General features: G+C 41.8%; 1 protein-coding gene across 3 annotated transcripts in view; it reads left to right on the forward strand.

Annotated features, from left to right (window-relative positions):
- Positions 1 to 876: 876 nt before the first annotated feature.
- Positions 877 to 13525, forward strand: part of GLIS3 (GLIS family zinc finger 3) — a 548502-nt gene continuing 535853 nt past the window's right edge. For 2 of the 3 annotated variants that reach the window (XM_055350627.2, XM_055350629.2), the window contains exons 1-3: positions 877 to 946; positions 2154 to 2334; positions 3377 to 3479. The gene's annotated coding sequence lies outside the window, so the exon portion shown is untranslated. The remainder of the gene's footprint in view (positions 947 to 2153; positions 2335 to 3376; positions 3480 to 13525) is intronic. The other variant, XM_031014823.3, reaches the window with a different exon arrangement.

The following is a 13525-nucleotide window of genomic DNA, read 5'->3' on the forward strand; positions in this document are numbered from 1 at the left end:
GTTCTGAAAGAGACTTTAAAATAAAAATGTTTTTAAAAATTTCAAAGAGATATAATACAGCAGGATTATAAATTTACACTGTGCACAGGTGAATAGTGAAAATGCAGTTTAAAGAAATTTTCTATTACTTGATTCAATTTGTGTCAATTGTTTCTATCCATATAGAGATGGGAGGAAAAAATATAAATTTTAAGTCAAATCCAGTAAATGTGGCCCAGTGCAATAACTGAAATAGTCTCTTTAAGTTAATTTTCAGTCTTTTGATTTAAACGTGCCCAGTTCCTCACATTTCCGCCTATTCCCTCTTTGCTCTACGAGGTGCTGGTGAATAGGTGCCTTGTGGGTATAGCAAACATGGCCATGCGGTGGTGGAGGAAGGGAGTCTACCATCTCCACTGGGCCTCGTGATAGCTCTGGGTCTTCTCTGACCTCTGTGGTGATGGAACTCCTATGCCTGATCCCTTCTCACTATGCTGCTATCAGCTGTCTCTGAGCTGGTGTAATTTGCAATCTGACTCTCAGTTTGGTCAAAGTCAGTTTTGCCCCACTGCTCTTGGTCCGTCTAAGTCTCTTTCACATTCCCAAAGCCAGCTGGCCTGGGCTGCCCACCCACAGCCTCTGCAGCAGATTATCTCACTCTTGCCAGGACAGGCCCCACAGAAGGTTCATCGATTTCTAGTTCAACTGGCTTCCAGATAAACTGAAGGCTAATGACCAATTCAGGACACCCTGAAGGCTTCATGACTTCATTTCCTCTTGCCACCATGAGTTTAGGTTTCTTCTTCATTTCTGGTACCCGGATATTTTTCCGTTTTGCTGTCAAGCCCTGCTTAAAGTATTTTTTTTTTCTGTCTTTTATTCAGCATTTCTGTGTGCTTAGAGTGATGCTCTGTGTGTCATCTTGTCTGGAAGTCCTGGAATCTTATTTTTGCTAGTAATTTGCAAGGTAAGTACTTCAGTTCCTTCCCTAAGTAAATGCAATCTAAATTAACAAAGTTTTGTTAGGTATTTTTTTCCTGTTTGGTCATCTAGCATACAGGGATTTTTTTCTGTGCAATGACTATTTCCATTCTCTTTTTCTACTCATCAATATAAATCCTCAACACCAATTAGACTCTACGAGAGGGTATTGTATGCAATGTGCATGCCAGGACACAAAATAATTCCAGTTAATTATTAAGTAAATATAGGAACATTTACTATTATAAAGCATTTAGAAGAGTCAAATGCCTGGCTTTTATGGGTCATATAATCTACTTGGAGAAATATGGTTGCATAAAATATTTAAATAACATTAGTCTGCAGTTCAGCAAGTGTGCATACCAGTGCCACTGACAACACCTATAATAAACTTCTGTGGAAAGGAGAGATTGCTATCAACTGGGGTGTTCAGTGAAGCCCTCATGGCAAAGGCTTATTTTAAGTTGAAAGTTGAGGGATCAACTGATGTTTAGTAAGCTTAGATAAGGAGTAGTGTTGCATTCTCCTATTTTTATGTTGCATTCTCCTATTATTTTATTATTATTGAGTTTCATGAATGTTTTCCTCCTTCAGCTTCTTTTCTAATTAGAAATAATGTTTACTGGATGTTTGCTGAGTACAAATGTAATATATGTTTCCTATGGAAAAAATGAAGAACTATAAAGAAGAATAAAGCACCATCCATAATTTTACTCTACAAAGCCAATAGACATAATTTTGATTTTATAATTTCCGTGTTTTCTATGCACATTTATGTTGAATAAAAGTTGGAATCATATTGAGCTTATATCTTTTTAATCTGCTTTTTTTTTCACTTATGAGCATTTTCCTTTTTGAATAAGATTCCTCTAAAACATAATTTTAATGACCTCATATTTACCATATTTGTTTAACAATACCATATTGTGAGTCACTGGGAGAAAGTCAGATAGTTGAGTCCTCAAATTTCGTTCCCACCTTCTTTCATAATAAGATAACCCATATTTAAATGGGACTATATTATGTCCAATTAAAGGTCACATCTCCCAGCCTCCTTGGAGTAGGTGTGGCCATTGACCAAGTTCTGGCCAATGAGATATAAGTAGAATAGTTATTATCAATTTAAAGAAAAACTTCTTAAAGGGGGCTGACTCAGTTGAGAGCAGCATTCTTTTGCTTTTGCCTCCTATCAGCTTCCCACTGCATGGGATGTGGAGGTGATGGCTGGAGTTCCAACAGGCACTTGGATCATGAGATAACCTCAGAAAGCTGTTTCCTGTGGGTGCTGAACTGGCAAGAAAGAAACCTTGGTCCTTGATGATATTGTGAAGACACCATATTAGCATGGATGGCCTATTTCTGAATTTCTTTCAGGTAAGAAAGAAATATATTTCAGCTTTATTTAAATGTTCTCTTACATGCAGACAAACCTAATTCTAACACAGATACTTAGGCTGATTCTGATTTTTGCTGTTATAAGTTATGCTGTAATTAACATACTTATTCAAAGATCTCTGTGCATTTGAGAAATTTGAAAATGTACTTCTAGAAGTTGAATCATAAATTAAAAGTTTTATGAACATTTTAAATTGGTTTTTGGCATATCCTGTCTAATTTGGGAAGGGATTTTTAATGAGGGTACTCCTGGGCAATGAACAAATGAGGTAAGAATACACATAACCTAAATGTGCGGCTAAAACTCCACTCTATTGTTCCCTTTACTAGAATAGCTAATGAGCCACAGTCAAAAGGCTAAAAAAATTACCCAGTAAAATAGTTGTGTTCAAGCCTGTCAGGTAGTTATTCTTAAGATTTTCATCTGAATTAAATTGTAAAGCGATAGACTCCCCCCACCCCCACCAAAAAAAACCTCAAAAAAACCAAAACAAACAAACAAAAAGCTACCATGTGAGGTTTATTACTTTCCCTGATTTTAGTTCGCTCTGGATTATTTGAAAGATGACTATTATTAGTGAGTTATGTGAGTCAATAATTCTCAAACTTCAGCACACATATAAAACTTCACTTAAAGCTCATCAGAAAATGTAGATTCCTGAGCTCCACTTCCAGGTCTTCTGATTCAATTGATCTGGAGTGGGTGCAGGAATATGCATTTTAACAGTCACACCACTGAGAGTAGCCCTGATCCAGATACTTCAAAGATTTTTTCAGGTTGCTATGGTTTGGATGTTCATCCTCCTAAACTTCATGTTGAAATGTGATCCCATATGTTGGAGGTGGAGCCTAATGAGAGGTGTTTAGGTCATGGGGGCAGATCCCTCATGAGTAGATTAATGCCCTCCCCGAGGAGGGGTAGTGAGTGAGTTCTTGCTCTATTAGTTCCCATGAGAACTGGTTGTTAAGAAGAGTCTGACACTTCCCCTCTCTCTTCCTTTGTCATGTGATCTCTGCACAGGCCTGCTTCTCTTTACCTTCTGCCATGAGTGGAAGTGGTCTGAGGCCCTCACCTGAAGCCAAACAGATGACAGCACCAGGCTTCTTGTATAGCCTGCAGAACCGTGAGTCAAATAAACCTCTTTTCCTTATAAATTACCTAGCCTTAGATATTTCTTTATAGCAACACAAAATGGACTAAGACACAGCTATTGCCTGAAATTCCATCCATTATTAAATCTTGTTGCCACTGCTTGTTAGTCCTTCTAGAGAAGCTGACCAAAGATGGGCATAAAGGTGCAACAGAGACTGGCAATTCTGCTCTTTTTCTATCAGTTGATTGACATTTTGTGGCTCTGGATGTAAAGTAATGGCCACACTTATGAATAATGGATATGATACTTTAGAAATTATTTAATGTATTTTTTATTCTCCCTAAATCGAGATGCCATATGGCTCTTCATCCTTTTAATCAATGAGTTTTAATGCTTCAGGGGCAGGGCAGTCACTGGCTAGAACACCAAAGTCATCGCTCAGCTTTGACTGTCAAATGAAGCTTTTTATGTATTGTATCCCCAGGGAGAAAGTGCTGTTGAAAGCTAGGCTGCATCAAGAGAGAAAGGAATTTCTAAATTTACAAAGCTCCCTTTATGTATCATTTATTTCTAATCTTATTGGATTCCTATTAGAGAATGAGGTCTGTAAAATCTCTAGTTTTCATATTTTCTTGAGGTTTCCTTTACAGGCAAGTACATGATCGATTTTTGTAATATGTCTTTCTTTCAATGGATGTCAAATTCTTTAGCTATTAAAACAAGTGAATTGATCATAATTTTAGTTCTTCTGTGTCTGTATTTATTTTTTGTCTCCTAGATCTCACTGATTTGAAAAAAGTGTATTAGAATCTCCCACTCTAACTGTATTTTATTTGTTCTTTTTGAATATTGAATATTCTTTTTGAATTTAATTTCATTTTTATTAAAGCAATATTCTTTTGTAGTCAAATTGTGCTCTGATGCTTAAAACAACAAGAAAAAAAGACCTGTCATTCCCTGCCTTACTCCCCACTTCCCCAAATTCTCACTCCCCAGACGCAATCACTTTCAGCTCTTTTTGCTTTATCTTCTTGTGGTTACCTACATATTTCAAAATTCCATGTAACTTTGGCTTTTAAATTTTAAATGTTACCTATTAACATTCTACTCTGGAAAATGAGTTTGGAGGGAAAAGAAGATAAATTTCTGTATCCAATCTGCTACATTTAAAGTTTTTAAGGATGGGGGAAAGAGGAACAAGAGCAACTGGTAAGATACGTGGAACCTGTTTCTTGCTCTCCAGGCCAAAATCCCAGTTGGGGGTTTGATAAATATTCAAAATTATGATACATTTAAAAATACTTATTGAGCACCTACCATTCTAGTAAAAATGACCTCATGAACTTGCATTCTAATGGGAGAGCCAGACAATAAACAGATATGGAAAATATATGTCAATTGCATAAAAAAGAAAATACTATGAAGAAAATAAACAAAATGAAGTAGATAGGATAGGGAGGGGGGATTGTAGATAGGATAGGGAGGGGGGATTAAGTGGGGTCATTATAGAAGGCCTGACTGAGGCGGTGGCATTTGAGCAAAAATGCCTGAGGTAGGTGAGAAAACTGGCTAAGTGTGTTCTGAGAAGAGCAGACTGAAGGAAGGGCAAAGGTAGGAAATGAGGTCACAGAGGTAACGCAGGGGCCCAGTGGCAGGAAAGGATGAGTCAGATTGTGTAGGATCTTGTAAGCACTCAGGCTTTTACTCTGAGGGGGAAACTTCCGGAGACTTGAATAGAGGAGTGATCTGATTTAAGTTTAAAGGAATCACTTTCATGGTTGTACTAACAATAGACTGAAGAGGGACATAAGGTGTGGAAGCTGGAGACCAGCCAGGTAACTAATGCCATAATTCACGTGAGAGATAAGTACAACTTAGACTGGAGTGCAGTGGTGAAGATGGTGAGAAGTGTGAAATCCGGATATATTTTGAAGGTAGAGCCAGTAAGATTCGCTGATGGGTGAGCCTTGGCAATCTGAAAGGAAGAGAGCAGACAAGGAATTCTGGCCTTAGGAACTGAAAGGATAGAAGTGCTACTTCCTGCCGTGGGGAAGACTGTGGTAAGGGACCTATTTTAGGAGGAGAAAATTCAGCTGTGGATATGTCATGTTTTTGGGATGCCTCTTGGTCATCCAAGTGAAACAGTGAACTAGACAGTTAGATATTTAAATCTAAAATTCACTGGGAAGTTTAGACTGAAAATGAAATTTGGGAGTTATTAGCATAGATGTTATTTAAAGCCAGAAGACTGGATGAGAACACCCAGGGAGTGAGCGAGTGTGAAAGAGAAGAAAACAGGCCTAAAGACTGAGCTCTGGGTTACTTTACACTTAGAGGTGAGAGGAGGAGGCAGAGAAGACTTGATAACGAAGTCAGAAGAAAACCAGGATTTCCAGGAGGCCAAGTAAAGAATATTTCAAGGAGAAAACACAACTTTGCCAAATGCTGCCGATGAATTGCCAAATGCCAAATGCAGGTGAAATAGGATGAGGACTGAGAATTGACTGCTGGATTTACCAATATGGAGGTCATTAGTGGCCTTGAAGAGAGCTGTTTCAATGAAATGGTAGTGGGGGTGGGAGGGAAGAGAGGAAACCCTGGGGCAAATAAAAATGGTGAATATAAATTTTATCAGGAGACTTGCTGTAAAGGGGACCAGAGAAGTGGGGTGGCAGATGGAAAGGGATGGAAGAGGATGTATGTTAAGGTAGGAAATGGAATTCTGTGTGTTTATTATTATTATATTTCTTTCTGAGTTTTAGGTTTAGTGAGTACATGTGCAGGTTTGTTATATGAGTAAATTGTACATTGCTGGGGTTTTGTGTACAGTTTATTTTGTTGTGCAGGTAATAAGCACAGTACCTAATAGGTAGATTTTCAGTCCTCACCCTCCTCCCACCCTCCACTGTCAGGTAGGCCCCTTGTGTCTATTGTTTCCTTCTTTGAGTCCATGTGTACTCAATGTTTAGCTCCCACTTGTAAGTGAGAACATGTGGTATTTGGTTTTCTGTTCCTGAGTTAATTCACTTAGGATAATGACCTCCAGCTGCATCCATGTTGCTGCAAAGGACAAGATCTCATTGTTTTTTTTTATGGCTGCATAGTATTCCGTGGTGTGTATGTACCACATTTTCTTTATCCAGTCCACCGTTGGTGGGCATTTAGGTTGATTCCATGTCTTTATTATTGTGACTAGTGCTGTGATAAACATACATGTGCATGTGTCTTTATGGTAGAATGATTTATATTCCTTTAGGTATATACCAAGTAATGGGATTGCTGGGTTGAATGGTAGTTCAGTTTTAGGTTCTTTGAGTAATCGCCAAACTCCTTTCCACTGTAGCTGAACTAGTTTACATTTCTACCAGCAGTGTATAAGCATTCCTTTTTCTCCACAACTCTCCCAGCATGTCATTTTTTTACCTTTTATAATAGCCATTCTGACTGGTGTGAGATAGTATCTCATTGTTTTGTTTTGTTTTGTTTTGTTTTGTTTTGTTTTGTTTTGTTTTGTTGATACAGGTGCTAGCTCTGTTGCCCATGCTGGAGTGCAGTGGCACAATCAGAGCTTACTGAAGCCTCGAACTCCTGGGCTCAAGCAATCTTCCCACCTCAGCCTTTCAAGTAGCTGGGACCACAGGGGTGTGCCACCGTGCCTGGCTAATTTTTTAATTTTTTGAAGAGATGAGATCTTGCTATGTTGCCCAGGCTGGTCTCAAATTCATGGGCTCAAGTGATCCTCCTGCCTTGGCCTCCCACAGTGCTGGGATTGTAGGCATGAGCCACCATGCCTGGGCCTCACTGTGGTTTTGATTTGCTTTTCTCTAATGATTATCAATGTTAAACATTTTTTCATATGCCCAAAAGCTCCTAGATCTGATAAACAACTTCAGCAAAGTTTGAGGATACAAAACCAGTGTACAAAAATCAGTAGCATTTCTATAACCAACAATGCCCAAGCTGAGAGCCAAATCAAGAACACAATCCCATTCACAATAGCCACACACAAAAAATAAAATACCTATGAATACAGCTAATCAGGGAGGTAAAAGATCTCTACAGTGAGAATTACAAAACACGGCTGAAATCAGAGATGCCACAAACAAATGGAAAAACATGCCATGCTCATGGATTGGAAGAATCAATATTGTTAAAATGGCCATACTGCCCAAAGCAACTTACAGATTTAATGCTATTCCTATTAAACCACCAATGACATTCTTCACAGAATTAGAAAAGAACTATTATAGTATTCATATGGAACCAAAAAAACAGCTGAAATAGCCACAGCAATTCTAAGCAAAAAGTATAAAACTGGAGATACCACGTTACCCAACTTTATACTACAAGACCGCAGTAACCCAAATAGCATGGTAGTGGTACACAGACACATAGACCAATGGAACAGAATAGAGAACCCAGAAATAAAGCCACACACCTACAATCACCCAATCTTTGACAAAGTCGACAAGAACAGGCAATGGGGAAAGGGATGAAAGCACCAGGCCATAAATGGTGCTGGGATAACTGGCTAGCCACATGCAGAAGATTGAACCTGGATCCCTTCCTTTCATCATACACAAAAATTAAATCAAGATGGGTTAAAGACCTAAATGTAAAACCTAAAACTATAAAAACCCTGAAATATAACCTAGGAAATGCCATTCTGGACATAGGCCTTGACAAAAGATTTCATGACAAAGGTGCCAAAAGCAATAATAAAAATTGACAAATGGGACCTAATTAAAGAGCCTCTGCACAGCAAAAGAAACTATCCACAGATTAAACAGACAAACTACAGAATGGGAGAAAATATTTGCAAACTATGCATCCAACAAAGGTCTAATATCCAGAATCTACAAGGAACTTAAACAAATTAACAAGCAAAAACAAACATCCCCATTAAAAGATGGGCAAAGGACATGAACAGATACTTCTCAAAAGAAGACATATACGTGGCCAACAAGCATGTAGTATGTTTAACTGTTATGAGATTTAATCAGTAACATGAAAAAAAAGTAATGACAGAAAAAAAAAGCAGAGATCCCATTTGTTGGCCATGGGATCTAATGCTGAAGTGGAGGAATTTTCCTTAGAACTGATTGCTTGTTCATAGGAGGGAAGGCAGAGTACCTGGGCACAGTTATCAGAGCTAGCCAGAGGCACTGGTTATAAGACTGTGGTTTTTTTCTATTGGTTTTCAAATTATCAATAAATTGGATGAGCTTGGATTGGATGCATTGGATGGAAGTGAGTATAGGTGAGGAAGTGCTAGGGGTCTGAGGACAGAAGAGAATGAGGGAAATAAGTCATGGAGGAGAGTGGGAGAAAAAATGATATAGGGCAGCATTAAGGATCTACTGGAGATAGTGACCTTGAATGTGAAATGAGACAAGTCTTCACAATGGTGAGCTTTTCTCCAGCACACAATGAGCTGTGTGCACATCAGCCTGGAGAAGAAGGAGAGTTGATTTGAACAGGGTCAGATGTTGCCTGATAACTACAAGTGTGTAATCCCAGGGTAATAGAGCTTATCTTTCACTCGTGTGAGTGCAAGCCAGGAGAGCTTTAAGCTCCAGTGATGCCAGATAGGTTGGAAATGGCTGAAGAAGAAGTGGAAGTAGATGGATAGAGAGCAGTCTTGTTTTGTCCTAGAGAGTATTGCACAAGCCTGTGGATCAGATAATGCAACTAGGAAAGTCTGTCCCCAAAAAGGAAACACATAAGTTCTAAGCATACCAATGGACCAGAAGAGATAACAGATCATTTGGATTAGAGGGAAGAAAGACTTGCAGTCCAGAGGCTATCTCAAGGATGTTAGATGCCAGTTGTGGGTGTTTGCAGAGTTGCTAAAAAAAATCAGGTGAGGCCAGGCACGGTGGCTCACACCTATAATCCCAGCACTTTGGGAGGCCGAGGCAGGCGTTTGAGACCAGCCTGGCCAACATGGTGAAACCCCATCTATACTAATAATACAAAAATTAGCCAGGAGTGGTCACCCACACCTATAATCCTAGCTATTTGGGTGGCTGAGGCAGGGACAATTGCTTGAACCCAGGAGGCGGAGGTTCAGTGAGTTGACATAGTGCCACTGAACTCCAGCCTGGGTGATGGGTGACAGAGCGAGACTGTCTCCAAAAAAATTAAACAAAAACAAGAATCAGGTGGGATCTGGTTCCGACAACGGTCTCCAGGTTCAAGTGTCCATGGTGGTTAATAGTGTGGATGTGGAGATGAGCACATGGACCATCACCCTCACTCCCTCATTCCTGCTGTCCTGCCACCACAAATACACAGAAGCTTACCCCTAGACCCAGGAACCATCCAGGCAAGGAGAACAGGGATGGAGGATGCATCCTGAGAGATGAGGAATTTGCCCCAAAGACACTGGGTGAGACAAAATAGAAGAATGTTTCATCCTGGAATTGAGTTGCCTTTTAATTGGGAAGTTGAAGTTTTCCCCCACCCCCTCACTTCTATTCAGCTCAAAAGTCAGATGACATCAGTCATGGGAAATAAAGGAAAATGACATACTTTTTTTTTTTCTGATTTGATTTGTAATTCCTAAACTTCTATCTGGGTACAGACGTTTTGGATTATTCAGAGATTTAAAAAATACATACTAATTCTGTTCCCCTGTGGTAATTAAAAGTTGGCCATGTAAGAAAGAAAATATTAAAAGTATGGAGAAGGCTGTAGAAAAAGGGAATAGATCCAGAGATTCTAGGGGAATATCAACCTCATGCTAAGCCAAGCCATGAGGACATGGTGAATTCACTGATGAGCAAGAAGCAAAGCTGCTTGTCAGCTGGTATTAAATGTTGACTTCTCCCTAGTCTTTGTGTCTTGGTCAATACCAAATGAGAGAATGTTTGCTCTTAAGTTCACTCTAGGAAACTACCCACCAAAAACTTGCTTTGCCTTTCTGTCTCTTTTCCTTTCCTTTCCTCCCCCTCCCCTCCCCCCTCCCCTCCCCCTCCCCCCTCCCCTCCCCTCCCCCCTCCCCTCCCCTCCCCTCCCCCTCCCCCCTCCCCTCCCCTCCCCCTCCCCTCCCCCTCCCCTCCCCTCCCCTCCCCCTCCCCTCCCCCTCCCCCTCCCCCTCCCCCTCCCCCTCCCCTCCCCCTCCCCCTCCCCCTCCCCTCCCCCTCCCCTCCCCCTCCCCTCCCCCTCCCCTCCCCCTCCCCTCCCCTCCCCCTCCCCTCCCCCTCCCCCTCCCCTCCCCTCCCCCTCCCCTCCCCCTCCCCCTCCCCTCCCCTCCCCCCTCCCCTCCCCTCCCCCCTCCCCCTCCCCCTCCCCCCTCCCCCCCTCCCCCTCCCCCCTCCCCCTCCCCCTTCCCCTCCCCTCTTCTCCCCTTCCCCTCCCCCTCCCCCTTCCCCCCTCCCCCTTCCCCCCTCCCCTCCCCCTCCCCCCTCCCCTCCCCTCCCCTCCCCCTCCCCCTCCCCCCTCCCCCTCCCCCCTTCCCCTCCCCTCTTCTCCCCTTCCCCTCCCCCTCCCCCTTCCCCCCTTCTCCCCTTCCCCTCCCCCTCCCCCTTCCCCCCTCCCCCTTCCCCCCTCCCCTCCCCCCTCCCCCTCCCCCTCCCCTACCTTTCCACCTCCCTTTCCCCCTCCCCTCCCCTTCCCCTTCCCCTCTTCCCCCTCCCCCTCCCCCTCCCCTCCCCTTCCCCTTCCCCTCTTCCCCCTCCCCCCTCCCCCCTCCCCCTCCCGCCTTCCCCCTCCCCGCCCCTCTCCTGCCCTCCCCTCCCTCCCCCTACAGTTTCTGGTTCTCTGGGCACGTTTTGATCCTAGTGAGAAGCTTCTTTTGTGCCAAACTTCCCAAATCCCATCATTGCATTGCTATCTGGCTTTGAAATGTCACTGTGGCATCTCCACCCTTGCTTGGGAAACTTTGCTCAATGAAAAGTCTGATTAGCTTTATCTGACCCTAAATACGCACGACAGAGACGGATCACAGAAGGACCAGAAGCAACAGGTTGGAGAGGTTCTTTCCGGTTAGCAATCCAAACCTCTGCACCTATTTGGCCTCTAGGCGGCGCCAGCCCTTCAAAAAACAAGGCTGTTTATGTAACAGATTGGCAGTTTGAACGTCTATATAAATGTCATTCTTTAAAAATAAAGACGAAACTCTCAGTTAACTTAAACAGGAGCAAATTAAAAAGTAGAGTGAAGTATGTATTTCATGAACACAATTCATCGGCTGTCTTTGGTACTTCAAAATGATACATTTTCTCCAAATAACTGCCACCCTCCCACTGGCTTTAGCTACATAGTGACAAAACAACAGATCAATTCACTTCAGTGAAGAAGACAAATCCAGTCATTGAGGACCGGCTTCATGTGACTTACACACCTGGGGACAGAATTCTATCTATGCCACCAAATATATAAGCCAAGCCACTAAACCATGACTGAGGTGTTGAGTTTATCCTCCCAAACATATCGAGGAAGTGTTGTATGGACAGTCTCAATTGTTTTGAACATGATTATTTTGCTTCATGAACTCACCAGGAGGGTCCTTGAAATGCCGCTTTTCAACATAGTTTTAAGGGTAAGCCTGTAACACATAAAGCCATCTCATTTTGAAGGCTTTGTGTCCTTGTGTGTTAATGCAGAATCTCAATCTTAGCTTCAAAATGGAATCACTTGGGGAGCTTTAAAAAAAATTCCAAGACTCAGGCACATACCCCAAACCAATTAAATAAGGATCTCTGGAGCTGGGACCCAAGCAACAGTGCTTTTTCCAGGCTTCTTAGGTGATACAATATGAGGCTATCTTTTTGGTTCCTCTACTTTCTACTTGCAGCTCCTTCTCCCATGGGGCTGGCTACAGGAACCAATCTCCAGTACTTATACTACTTTCCCCCAGTTCCTTTTTCTCCCTGGGTCTGTCCCCAAACTTCATGCAGAACAATGCCTGTGAACAAGTCACAAGCCCTTTAGATTCTTCCAGACCTATTTGAAATTCAATGGTAGCCACATCTTGACTTCCAAGTTTGGGGCCCTACACAGTCATTGACTGGTAGATATGAACAGTATCTCATAGGTTGTCTAGTATGGTGACTCCCAAATACCAGTCCTGAGCTGAATTCTCATCCTGAATAAGAATAATCCAGGGAGCTTGTTTAAAAAATTGTGTGTGTGTGTGTGTGTGTACACACATATATAATAGAAATCCATCTATCTCTCTATATATACGTATAATTTCGTTACCAGAAAGTCTCATTCAGTAGGTCTACAGAAAGACCTGAAAGCTGTGTTTTAACAAGCTAAGCTTAAAGGAAACTCATCTAGTCCAACACTGCCGACACATAGCAGTAGCAAAATCTCAATGGGATATGCCTTGTTCAAGGAAACTTGTCTAGTCAGGAGAAGCAATAGGATTAGAATCAGGTGTCCTGACTCCTGTGAAAAGAAGTCATGCTATGGACAAATACAGTTTTTGCATTTCAAAACTAAACACACACACAAACACACACACACACACACACACACACACACACACAGCCTTGCCAATCTTACCAGTTAGACATTAGAGAAAGAGCAAAGCATCCTGGGAAATCAGATCTGGGTCCTAGCTCCTGCTTGGTCACATAAGCTGTGTGGTTTGGGGCAAATATTTTCATCTGTTTGAACCCCAGTTTCTTCATCTTTCGAACGGGGGTAATAGTTGCCTCATAGAGTTTTGTGAGGATTAAATGATACAACATATCTAAAAGATGGATAGTGGAGCCTGGTACTGAGTAAACAAAACTGGTTGCTACCACCTCTACTGTTATGCTACTATTATGATCATTATTATGAACGTTAATCAGCTTTTGTCTGGCCTTGTGATATGGTAGAAGGAGTCAGATATTGGCCCAAAGGGATCCTCCATGTTCTTTTAGTTCAGTGATGCTTGAGGCCCTTGTCCAACTCAGCATGTCAGAAAAAATGACCGGAAGGAGCCTGAAGCTTTTTGTTTGTTAGATATATTTTTTTGATTATAAAGGAAATATTCATCATTGTAGAGTACATAGAAATGTTCAGAATCATTGCAAAATGTTGCCTTCATTCGTTTAAATCAAAAGTATGAAAATACT

The sequence above is a fragment of the Gorilla gorilla genome, chromosome 13 (assembly GCF_029281585.2).
Source record: "Gorilla gorilla gorilla isolate KB3781 chromosome 13, NHGRI_mGorGor1-v2.1_pri, whole genome shotgun sequence".
NCBI classification, from domain to species: domain Eukaryota; kingdom Metazoa; phylum Chordata; class Mammalia; order Primates; family Hominidae; genus Gorilla; species Gorilla gorilla.